General features: G+C 42.0%; 1 protein-coding gene across 5 annotated transcripts in view; it reads right to left on the bottom strand.

Annotated features, from left to right (window-relative positions):
• STARD3NL (STARD3 N-terminal like) overlaps positions 1–3,890 on the bottom strand; it is a 47,389-nt gene extending 43,499 nt beyond the window's left edge. The window contains exon 1 of one of the 5 annotated variants that reach the window (XM_010587167.3): positions 3,762–3,890. The gene's annotated coding sequence lies outside the window, so the exon portion shown is untranslated. The remainder of the gene's footprint in view (positions 1–3,761) is intronic. The other 4 variants (XM_010587166.3, XM_023544262.2, XM_023544259.2 and 1 more) reach the window with 4 other exon arrangements.
• Between the last annotated feature and the right edge of the window lie 8,815 nt (positions 3,891–12,705).

Raw genomic sequence — 12,705 nt, 5'->3', positions numbered from 1 at the left:
ATTGGTAAGAAACGGAAGTTACACTTCTGAGCCGACCCAAGGACTTCCTCAATTTTGGGAAGAAATTCTATTCGCTGACAGAAACTATAAGCCAGCAAACTTAAGACAATATTCCCAGACTTCTAAGCATAAGGTTAAGGCTGGGAAAATACTAACAAAGTTTTAAACTCCTTCTCAAACATTTTTGAACTCATAACACAAGGCATAAAATGTCATTTTGAAACCACAGCTTTCTTCCTACTAACAGAAACCAAAGACCCATCCAGACAGCTCACACCCGCTCAACGCTCAGAAAAGAGAAGAAAAATAAAGCAGAGGATTCTTTTAGCTCTACAAGAAACACTGTCTTATCTTTTTAAAATTATCTTTTATGAGTTTATGGACAGTACATTTATGCTGCTGAAAGGCTGTATTTTTATATTTACAGGAACCCTTGTCATGGGACTTTCATGAAGACTGTGAAGTATAGCAGAAAAAACACTAGGCTGAGAATCCGCAGGGCAAGAATTTAGTGCTGATTTGGCTACCATCTCTGTTATGTTTTGAAAGTCACTTAACTTCTTTGGGCCTACACAGCCCCACTTCCAAAATGAGAGGGTTGAACCATGTGATCTCTAAAACACCACATCATAAAACATATTTTTAAATAACAGAAATTTGTAGCTGCTGTTATACACTGGGGACAGCAGTGAGGCAGAGTAGAATGAATTAAGTTTTGGAGTCAGGCTAATGAGTGTTTAAATCCAGGCTCTGTCAGTAAGAGCTGTGTGGCCTTAAGTGTAAGTTTCTTTATCTATCAAGAAGGAATAATATTCCTGAAGTCAACTCTTCAGACATGGATTGGACTGGACAATGGGTTGGAGAGGGATGCTGGTGAGGAGTGAGCTTCTTGGATCAGGTGGACACCTGAGACTATGTTGGCATCTCCTGCCTGGAGGGGAGATGAGAGGGTAGAAGGGGTTAGAAGCTGGCAAAATGGACACAAAAAGAGAGAGTGGAGGGAGGGAGTGGGCTGTCTCATTAGTGGGAGAGAAATTGGGAGTATGTAGCAAAGTGTATATAAGTTTTTATGTGAGAGACTGACTTGATTTGTAAACTTTCACCTAAAGCACAATTAAAAAAAAAAAAAAAAGTACCAGACTTGCTGGCCTGAAAGAGATTTGAGAAACCCTGAGAGTGTGGCCCCAGGACACCCTTTTAGCTCAGTAATGAAGTCACTCTTGAGGTTCACGCTCATCCAAAGATTAGACAGGTCCATAAAACAAAATGAGACTAAAGGGGTACACCAGCCCAGGGCAAGGGTTAGAAGGCAGAAACCTGGTAATAGGAAACTCAAGGTCAAGGGGGGAGAGCGTTGACATGTCATGGGATAGGTAACCAATGTCAAAAAACAATACGTGTACTAACTGTTTGATGAGAATGAGCAGCTAAATTGTCTGTAAACCTTCATCTAAAGTACAGTAATAAAATTATTTTCGAAAAAAAAGAAGGAATAATATTTATCTTTGCACTGTTGTAAAGATTAGGAAGTCTGTAACGTGCGTGGCACACCCTGGGTACTAAACAAAGGCAGTCATTAAGTCTCTAGTCAGTAACAAAGTCTAATAGTAAGCCCTACTTCACTTGACAATGCCATTTCCTGGAACTCAGCTTAGAGAAGAGCAGGGACTGACAGTCCTTTCCAAAGGGAAGCACACAAAGATAATACTGGAGAGGATTCATGGTTTGGGAGTAGGGAGGGTAAAAGCAGGGAGTTGAAGATAAGCAGAGGCTTTGAGTCCTGCACATATTTATTGACAATGAAAAAGAAAGAAGCCATGAGGGACACAGAGCTTGAGGAATAAAAACATTTTTTTTTTTTTTTGCATTAATACAAAGGACGCCTGGTGGGGGAAAAAAAGAGAATTATTGCAATGATTTCATAACCAAAGTAAAGCAGAGAGCTGGTAGGGGTCTATGAGTGTCACTAAAAGAAAACAGTAATGGCTGTGCAATACACAAATCATATTTCCTTTGTCTGTCTGCAATCCTTACAAGCGATACAGACAGTCTGGCTCCTGCCCAGCTCGAGGGTGTCATCTCCTACTATCCGCCCCACCTCACTCTCCCCTGGGTTCACTCTGCTTCAGACACTGACTTCCCTTCTGTCCCTGAAACTCTCAGGCTCGTTCTTCCTTTAGTTCCTTTGTACTGTAACCTCTGCCTGGAAACTTCCTGGTAGATCTTCCCACGGCTGACTCATTCTAAACATCCAGGTCTCAGCCTCCTCAGGAAAGCTTTAGCAGACCGTTCTATCTGATTTTCCGCGCACCCTAGTCAAACTCTTATTCTGTAATCTTTTTTTTTTTTTTTTTTTTGGGCGCTTATCATTATTTAAAATGGTCTTATTTGTTTACAGAAATATAAGATCTTTGAGGGCTGGGATCTTTTCTAAATCGTGCCTCTTTCAATCCCCAACACGTAAAACAACGCCTGGCATAGACAAGACAACCTATCACATTAACTGTCCAAGGAATAAATGCAAATGGCAATGATCACCACTCTTTGGTGAATCTGAGTATGTGAAAGTCCTCAGAAGACGTTTTACCTTCATTTCTTTAAGGAGTTTTATGCAATAATGCAGTCTTAAAAGGCCAATGCTTGAGACAGTCAGATTTTAAAGGGAATGAATGTTTCATAACAACACAAAATATTACATAAATGTCTGCATATTCTCCATGGTGTACAGTACACATTTTTACTTTATGAACTATACTTATCCACCGTCTTATTATTAGAACCCATAAATATAGATGCTTTTTTTTTTTTTTTTGCAAAATTCTGCTTCCAGAAAGAGAGGGTGTATGAGCAGGTGGTACATGAGTGGGAATTATCTTTCAGAACCCTTCCCAACAAAGAATTCTGATATTAAAGAAATGACTCATTCCAGTATATTTCAGGTGTTAGACCGGTGGTTACTTTGTTACCTTGCTAAATTTATTCAAACTAAATTTATTACTGAGCCAAGTGATGAATTCGGTGAGCCCATCTGTGAAACAAAAGACAAATGATTTGGGGAACAGGTACCCCACCCATAGTGAACAACTGCTCCATTAAAAAGATAAGAAAATTCTAAAATGTTAATTCATGTTTGGACTAAAAGAAAAAAAATCTCTTTCTAATCCTAAACCAAAGTTGGCATGCTAGCGAGATTGCAAAAAGTGGCCAGGTACCCGTGAGCGGGGAAAACTGTGGACGAAAACCATTTTGCCAGGAAATTCATGAGTTGTCCTTTAATTTTTAATTTTTTTTTTTATTTTGACCAAGGCTTTCCTTAATGAATAACAAAGGCCTATAACCGACTGTGCCTAGACAACCCAGCCATCAATCCCAGTCACCATTCTTGGGCACTCTGGAAGGCCCACAGTGCAGCACGAGGCTGGAGCCCACCGGCAGCTCATCAGGGTCCGCAGGGTGAAGGAATGGGGAACTCACTACCTAAATCCACCCCCTGAATCCTGGTCCAAGCCTGGGGGAAGTGGGGCTCAGTATTCTGCAACTTCACTTTTGTATTCATTATAAACACAGCCTGCCTCGCCCCTCCTCCTCGGGCCCTGAAGGGTCGCCCAGGGCTCTGCAAACAGAACCGGGATGCCCGGGATTCAGTTTCCTTCCGCTGGTCTCTCCTGAGCCCTAGGCAAGTCATCTGACCCCAAGTCATCTGACCCCGGTGGACTCAGTTTTCCAACCTGTCCAATAGAATGACGAGAAACCCAGCCTACCTCGTCGGGTGGTTGCGGGCAGGCTGCCCCAAGTTAGCCCAGGGACAGCGGCTCCCTGGTCGCGCCCGCAGGGCCCTCGCGGGCGGAGGGGCGGGGCGGGGCGGGACTGGGGACCAAGCCCGGCCGGCGAAGCGCAGTTCGCCGCCCGCGGCCAGCCGCCCCGGACTCCTCCAGCACCCGGCCCGTGACGTCAACACGCTTACGTCGCGCACACAGGGCGCATCTTTCCCGAGGCACCGAAGACCAGGCTGGGGCTGAGCACCACCCGAGTGGAGCCATCTGACTGGTGGGAGAGTCTGTCAGTCATCCACCGGCCAGTAAGCGACTCAGGAAGGCGGGCGAAGGCCGAACGCCCTGCCCAAAGGAGAAGATGGAAAGCTGGTATTCTGGTGTAGAGAAGCTAGAGCCGCTTGTACTTCCCGTCATCTCGCATCTGTCGATTTTAGTAAGCGTTCCGCTTCCTTCTAGTTGGTGATTCTGCTTCTTCCACCTTCGTCCAGTGTCTTCGTCCAGTGGTATGCAGGAAAATTCTCCTTCCCATCCCAGTTCCTCAGTCACTCAGCCTCCTGAGGGCAACCAGTGTTGCAGAGTTCTTGAGCGTTCTTCTAAAGACTTTCTAAATGTTATTCTGAATTTAAAATTGCACAAATAATATCCCCCCAAAAATTAAATATTACATATTCGGCCAAAATCCCCCTCAGGTACCAATCATAGGCCCTGTGTCTAGATGATGGCTCCTATTTCCTGTGTATTTACATATTTTTAGAAGTTATTTACATTTTCCTTTTCATTCAATGTATCTTTGAGATATGTATATGTATGTGTATATACATATGTGTATGTATATATATAACTACCTCATTCTTTTAAAATATTGCATAGTAGCCCTCAGAATCAATATATATAATTGAGCTAAGCTCTCTAAGCTTTCTCTCCTGGCTCCTTCAGATACTCTCAGATGCCATCAAACAACAGTTTTCTGTCTAAATTTAATCCAGTTTTATAGTTCTTCATGGTGGGAGTTTGATCTGATACCAGCTACACAGTTATAGCCCAATATGGATTGAGCATGTTGATAACGTTTTTGTATGCCCAAGCAAAATGTAGTTCTAGGCATCATACGAAAAATGTTTACATGAGGCTTCTCCCTCTCCAAACTTCTATGGTGTTGGGGTAGTGCGGGGCCTGTTGTTGTGTGCCATCAGGTCGTTTAGGACTCGTAGCAACGGCACAGGACAAAGCAGAGCTGTCGCATAGGGTTTCCTAGCCTGTAATCTTTACCAGGAGCAGATGGCCAGTCTTTTCTCCCATGGAGCCTCTGGTGGGTTCAAAGGGCCAACCTTTCAGTTGGCAGCCAAGTACTTAACCACTGCACCTATTGTAAATATGAGATAACTGTCTAAATTACATGAAACATACCTAAAATGTTCTACCTAAACTATGTTAATATAAAAATTGAAATTTTCAGGGAAAGTTCTATGACTTTATGCCTAAGTCATCTGCTGCTCCTCCTTCCGCTTTCCACTTTAGACCACTTACACCTATCTCTAGCCCAAATCGTGTACTTAGCAAATGTGTGTTGAATGATGATGCAGAGTACATACCATTTTACAATGTGGAAAAGTAATGCTCTCATCTAATCCATACTCTGTACATTCACTAGTTAGTCTATGTGAAATATAATGAAGCCTGAAGTCTCACGATAGATATGTCTATAGTGGAAATCAGTAATGCACGTTAGAGTTGGATTGAAAGGAAATGATAAATATGTAAACTATTAAAGTGGTAGAATTGACAAGACTTGGCAATTGACTTTATCTGGGAAAATAAAGTAGCGAGGTAAGGCTCTCAGCCATCTGACTTGGGTGATTAGTTGGAGAAATTGGCCCTTAACTTAAACCAGGAATTCAGGAGGAAAGCCAGATTGGGGGAAGGGTTGGAGTTGAGGCTGTAAAATCAGTTGTGAACATTTCGTATTGAGAAAGCTGTGGTTCATCTGGTAGGCATCTAGATTATAAATCTGGAGATTTCAGGAGAAACATCACTGTGTTTGTTGTTAAAAAAAAAACAAAAACCATTGCTGTCAATTCTGACTGATAGTGACCCCATAGGACACAGTAGAACTGCCCCATAGGGTTTCCAGGGAGCACCTGATGGATTCAAACTGCTGACCTTTTGGTTAACAGCCATAGCTCTTAACCACTGTGCCATCAAGTTGGCTCCCACTCATAGTGACCCCATGTACAACAGAATGAAACACTGCCTGGTCCTGCATCATCCTCACAATCATTGTTATGTTTGAGCCCATTGTTGCAATCACTATGCCATTCCATCTCATCGAGGGTCTTCCTTTTTTTGCTGACTCTACTTTACCAAGCATGATGTCTTTTTCCAGGGACTGGTCCCTTCTGATAGCACATCCAGAGTACGTGAGATGAAGTCTTCCAGGGAGCGTTCTGGCTGTACTTCTTCCAAGAAAGACTTGTTCATTCTTCTGGCAGTCCCTGGTATATTCAGTATTCTTTGACAACACCGTAATTCAAAGGCATCAATTATTCTTCAGTCTTCCTTGCTTATTATCCATCTTTCACATGCATGTAAGGCGACTGAAAATATCGTGGCCTGGGTCAGGTGTACGTTAGTCTTCAAAGTGGCATCTTTGCTTTTTAACACTTTAAAGAGGTCTTTTGCAGCAGATTTGTCCTATGATTAATACATAGTTTGATTTCTTGACTGCTGCTTCCGTAGGTGGTGACTGTGGATCCAAGTAAAATGAAATCCTTAACAACTTCAGTCTTTTCTCTATTTATAATGATGTTGCCAATTGGTCCAGTTGTGAGGATTTTTGTTTTATGTTGAGGTGTAATCCCTACTGAAGGCTATAGCTTTTGATCTTGATCAGTAAGTGCTTCAAATTCTCTTTGCTTTCAGCAAGCAAGGTTGTGTCATCTGCATATCGCAGCTTGTTAATGAGCCTCCAATCCTAATGCCTCGTTATATTTCATATAGTCCAACTTCTTGTATTATTTGCTCAGCATACAGATTAAGTATAGTGAAAAGACACAACCCTGATGCACATCTTTCTTGATTTTAAACCACTCAGTATCCCCTTATTGTGTTCAAATGACTGCCTCGTGGTCTATGTACAGATTCCTCATGAGCACAATTAAGTTTTTTCTGAAATTCCCATTCTTCTAAATTTTATCCATAATTTATTATGATCCATACAGTCAAATGCCTTCCTGCAGTATATGTGGGTATAACTGATATCATCCAGGGAGAGTGTGCAGCTTGAGAAAAGAGCCTAAGATAGAATCCTGGGGAATATCATCACTTAAGGAGTAAGAGAGACCAAAAGAAAACTTAGATGCATTAAACTCAAAATCAGAGAAGAAACAGAAGGAGTAGACTCATGGGTGACTAGAGAAATTAACATTTTGGCAGTGACAAAGTGTTAAAAACTTTAAATAAAACTGAGCAAAAATTAAGAGAACACAGAATAGAAATCCTAACAGAGTGAGGTATATATGGAAATATTTACTTAAAGAGATTAATCATATTCTTGATCGGTAAGGACATGTTGTTGGCTGTTGTTAGATGCCACTGAGTTGACTCTGACTCATGGTGACCTTAAGTATGACAGATGAAACATTGCCTAGTTCTGCATCAACTTTGTGATTGTTGGTATGTTTGAGTTCATTGTTGTAGCTATTGTACCAATAATAGACAGTACTGAATGTCTTAGTTACCTAGTGCTCCTATAATAGAAATACCACAAGTGGTTGGCTTTAACATACAAATTTATTTTTTCACAGTTTAGGAGGCTAGAAGTCTGAATTCAGGGTGCTGGCGCCAGGGTGAGGCTTTTTCTCTTTCTTGGCTGAAAGGAAGGTCCTTGTCTCTTTGAGCTGTTCCTGGGCAATTTTTATGTGGCTTGGCATCTCTCTTCCCCCATCTCTACTTCTTCTTACTTGTTTAATCTCTTTTATAACTCAAAAGCCACCACTCATCACTTTGAAGACAAGGGTGCCCCTGACCCAAGCCATGGTATTTTCAATCAACTCATATGCATGTAAAAGCTGGACAATAAATAAGGAAGACTAAAGAAGAATTGATGCATTTGAATTATGGTGTTGGTGAGGAATACTGAATATACTATGGACTGCTAGTAAAACAAACAAATCTACCCTGGAGGAAGTACAGCCAGAATGGTGGTTTGAAGTGAGGATGAGACTTTGTCTCACATACTTTGGACATGTTATCAGTAGGGATAGTCCCTGGAGAACTATGCTTGGTAAATTAGAGGGTCAGTGGAAGAAAAGAAGACCTTCAATGAGATGGATTGATAGAGTGGCTGCTATAATAGGACCAAGCATAGCAATGATTGTGAGGATGGTGCAGGACCACGCAGTGTTTCATTGTGAATCGTAACCAACTTGACAGCACCTAACAACAGCAACATATCTCAAAAAAGTCTCACTATCATAACAAAGACAATCCATTCCCAAATGGTATTATAACCACAGACATTGAGGTTAGAACTTACAAAACATATTTTTGGGGGACATAATTTAATCCATAACATTCCACCCTTTGTCCCCCAAAAATTCGTGTTCTTGCTACATGCAAAACAGATTCATGCCATCACATTATCCCAAAAGTCTTACATCTGCTCCAAGTCCAAAATTTCATCATCTGAATCACCTAAATCAAACATGGGTGAGACTTTAGATGTATTCCCTTCTGATGCAAAATTCCTCTTCATCTGTGAACCTATAAAATCTAGACTACAGGTTATCTGTTTCTAAAGTACAATGGTGGAACAGGCACAAGGTAAACATTTCCATTACAAATGGGAGAAATTAGAGGGAAAGAAGGGATGAAAGACATCAAGAAAGTCCAAATCCCAGCAAAACAAATTACATTAGCTCTCAAGCCTTACAAGTAATCCTCTGTTCTTTGAGACCATCTGGGCAAGGACCCTGACCTCCAGACTCTGGGTATTGGCCACTCCCTCTGGATTCTGGGTGAAGTCCTCTGGCCCTGGGCTTCAGCTCCACCTTCCAGACCCACTGGGACAGCAACTGCTTACTCCGCTTTGGGCGGCCCAGTTTTCCTAGTCCGTGGAATAGCAACCCCAACCCCTTGGCCCTGACAGTCCCCATTTTCTGTCCTTTGCTCATGGCAGCCCTGTCCCCTCAGCTTTGGGTGGCAGCCCCATCCCCCTAGTACAACTTAACTGTAGCCCCACACTCTGGAACCGAGTTGGCAAAGATCTGACTCCTTGAAACTTAGGAGGCTTTGGCCCCACCCAGGGACGATTGCCCAATAAGTAAGGTAAGAACGTGCTTAGGGCATCAACAAAACTGGGACACGAATTGTCCAAAGCAAAGACACAGAGATGCCAAGCAGACAGGACACAAGGAAAAGTGAGTGCCACAGTGGAAGAGAGCTGGCAGGGCACTAAATGAAATTGGTACCAGCTCCAGTGCATGAGAAGGTGCTGGCCATGGATGGCTAAGACACACACACAGAGAACCCAAATCCATTGCCATGGAGTCAATTCCGACTCGTTGCGACCCTGTAGAACGGAGTAGAACTGTCCCATCAAGTTTTCAAGGAGCGGCTGGTGGATTCGAATTGCGAACCCTTTGGTTAGCAGCTGAGCTCTTAATTGGTATGCCACCAGGGCTCCGTATATATATATATATACATGTATATATAGCTTATATATCCTATTTGAATGTGTGAGTAAGCAGAGGAGGGGGTACCACAGATTATCAGTGTTTAGGGCCTTGACATGCCTTAATCTGGCCCTGGTCCTACCCTATGAGATCCAAAGGCCCACCCTTTGAAACCAAGAAGGCCCTGCTTCCCGTGTTCCTTCCAATAGGTCCACTGACCTCCAAGCTACTCCAGAGATAGCCCTTTCCTTTTTTTGTAGGACAAAGATGTAGCTCCTTTGGCATGTTTTCTTCCTACAGAATTCCAAGAGGCAGATAGCGTTCTTTCTTTTCATTCTTTGTCCTCTGCAGTCTAAGCTGATGGGTTTTCTGCTGTGGTAGTTGGATAAATCCATCAATCACAGTCTTAATCTCTTTAACAAAAGTTTTTGTAGCAGTGTTCTTTTTAAAAAAAAAAATTTATTGTCCGTTAAGTGGAAGTTTACAGAGCAAATTAGTTTCATATCCAGTAGTTCGTACATGAAGTGTTCCGTGACACTGGTTTCATTCCCCACAATGTGTCAGCACTCTCCCCATTTCCGTCCTAGTTTCCCCATTTCCTTTCATCCTGATTTCCTATCACTTCCTGCCTTGTCATCTTTGCTTTTGGGCAGATGTTGCCCTTTTATCTCTCATAATTGTTCTAAGGAACACATTCCTCTCAGGTGTTAACTGTTTATTTTATGGGCCTGTCTGTTGTTTTTGGAGCCTTGGTCGCACAGTGGTTAAGCACTCAGCTGCAACCAAAAGGCTGGCAGTTTGAATCCACCAGTTGCTCTTTGGAAACCCTATGGGCAGTTCTATTCTGTCCTATAGGGTCACTATGAGTTGGAATCGACACAGTGGCAATGTAGGGGCGGGGGCTGTTGTTTGGTTGAAAGGTGGTCTCTGGGAATGGTTTGAGTTTCAGTTCAGAAGGGTGTCTCAGGGCCATAGTCTCGAGGATTCCTCTAGTCTCTGTTAGACCAGTAAGTCTGGTCTTTGTGAATTTGATTTTTCATTCTACAGTTTTTCTCCTGCTCTGTTGTGATCTCAGTCAGAGCAGTCTGTCGTAGTAGCCAGGCACCATCTAGTTCTTCTGGTCTCAGAGTCATGTAGGCTGTGGTTCATGTGCTCCACTAGTCATTTGGACTAATTGCTCCCTTGAGTCTTTGGTTCCCTTCACTTGTCTTTACTCTGGACTGTAAAAGACCATCCTAGATGGCTGCTCACAAGCTTTTAAGACCCCAGACAGTACTCACCAAAGAAGGATGCAGTACTTTGTCTTTATGAACTATGTTGTGCCAATTGACATAGACGTCCCCTGAGTCTATGGTCCTTTGCCTCTGAGCCTAGGAACTTCGTCCCGCAGGGTGTTTGATTATGTACAAGAAGTTGCCCTGATTTTGGCCCTTGTGTGTTCTATTGTCTGTATCAATTTATAAGCAGCACCTAAAGTTGTATATGTAAAAATATCCACCACCTGTGTAGCCACATCCTTGGTGAACATTCTGGAACATATGTCTTTAGTTTGTGCAACAAAATTTTCCAAATCTTTAAGTTTTGTTTTTTATTTTAAACAGGGCATTTTTAAGTCCATCTCTTTTCTCTCACATTTTACTATAAGCAGCAAGGAGAAACTACATGGTCTTTTAAGATTTTGTTTGGAAATCTCCTCAGCCAAATATTCAAGTTTATCACTTACAAATTCTACCTTCCACCGAACATTTGAACATAATTCAAATAAGTTATTTGCCACTGCGTAAAAAGCATTGCCCTTCCTCAGTTGTCCAATCACATGTTCATCATTTTCTTTTAAAGCCTCACCAGAGGTGCATTCAGCATCCACATTTCTAGCAGCGTTCTGTTGCTGGCATGCTGTATATTCTCTGAGACAATAGAAACTTTTTCTGTAGATGTCCTCACTTCCTTCTGAGCTCTCACCAGGATTGCCTTTGAAATCCATAATTCTACCAACAGTCTCTTCAGCGCAAACTAGGCTTTTACTATTAGGCACCTTAAAACTCTTCCAGCCTCTACCCATTACCCAATTCCAAACTGTTCCCACATTTTAGGCATCTGTTAGAGCGACACCCCACTCTTGGTACCAATTTCTGTCTTATAGTGCAGCTATAGCAGAAATACCACAAGTGGGTGGCTTTAACAAACAGAAATTTATTTGCTCACAGATTAGGGGGCTAGAAGTCTGAATTCAAGGTGCTGGGTCTATGGGAAGCATTTCTCTTTCAGCTCAGAGAAAGATCCTTCTCTCTTGAGCTTCTGCTCCTAGGTAATCTTAATGTGTCTTGACATCTCTCTTCCCTCCTCTACTTCTGCTTGGTTGTTTAAATGGGGAGAGTGCTGACACAATATGAGGAATGAATCCAGTGTTATGGAACACTTTATGTATAAACTTTTGAATGGGAAACTGGCTCTAAACTTTCACTTAATGCACAATTAAAAAGAGAGAGGGAGACTGATTCAAGATACACTCTAATCCTGTCTCATTAACATAAAAAAGACATTCCATTCCCAAATGAGATTATAACCACAGGCATAGAGGTTAGGATTTACAACACATATTTTGGGGGAATCAATTCAATCTATAACATTGAGGACTTTAATTTTCATTGATTCTCTGCTTTACCAAATATGATATCTTTTTCTAGAGATTCGTCTTCCCTGTTGATGTGTTCAAAGTACATGAGTTGAAGTCTCTCCATTCTAGCTTCTTAAGAACGAACATTCTCTTATATTTTATCTAAGACTAATTTGTTAGTTCTATCGGCAGTCCGTGGCATATTCAATATCCTTTACCAGCACCACAGTTCGAAAGCATCTATTCTTCTTCTGTCTTCCTTTTTCATTGTCCAGCTTTCGCATGCATATAAACCAAACCCAACCAAACCCAGTGCCGAGTCGATTCCGACTCATAGCGACCTGAAAAGACCCTGGCTTGGGTCAGGTTCACCTTAGTCCTTAAAGTGACATCTTTGTTTTTGAAAACTTTAATGAGGCCTTTTACAGCAGTTTTGCCCAATCCAATACATTGTTTGATTTCTTGGCTGCTGTTTCCATGAAGGTTCATCGTCAATCCAAGCAGAATAAAATTATGGGCAACTTCAATTTTTTCTCCACTTACCACGATATTGTTTATTGGTCCAGTTGTGAGAATTATTGTTTTCTTTGTGTTCAGGTGTAATCCATACTGAAGGCTGTAGCCTCTGACCTTCATCAGTAAG

The sequence above is a fragment of the Loxodonta africana genome, chromosome 8 (genome assembly GCF_030014295.1).
Source record: "Loxodonta africana isolate mLoxAfr1 chromosome 8, mLoxAfr1.hap2, whole genome shotgun sequence".
Classification (NCBI taxonomy): domain Eukaryota; kingdom Metazoa; phylum Chordata; class Mammalia; order Proboscidea; family Elephantidae; genus Loxodonta; species Loxodonta africana.
This window is presented reverse-complemented; position numbering and strand designations above follow the sequence as displayed.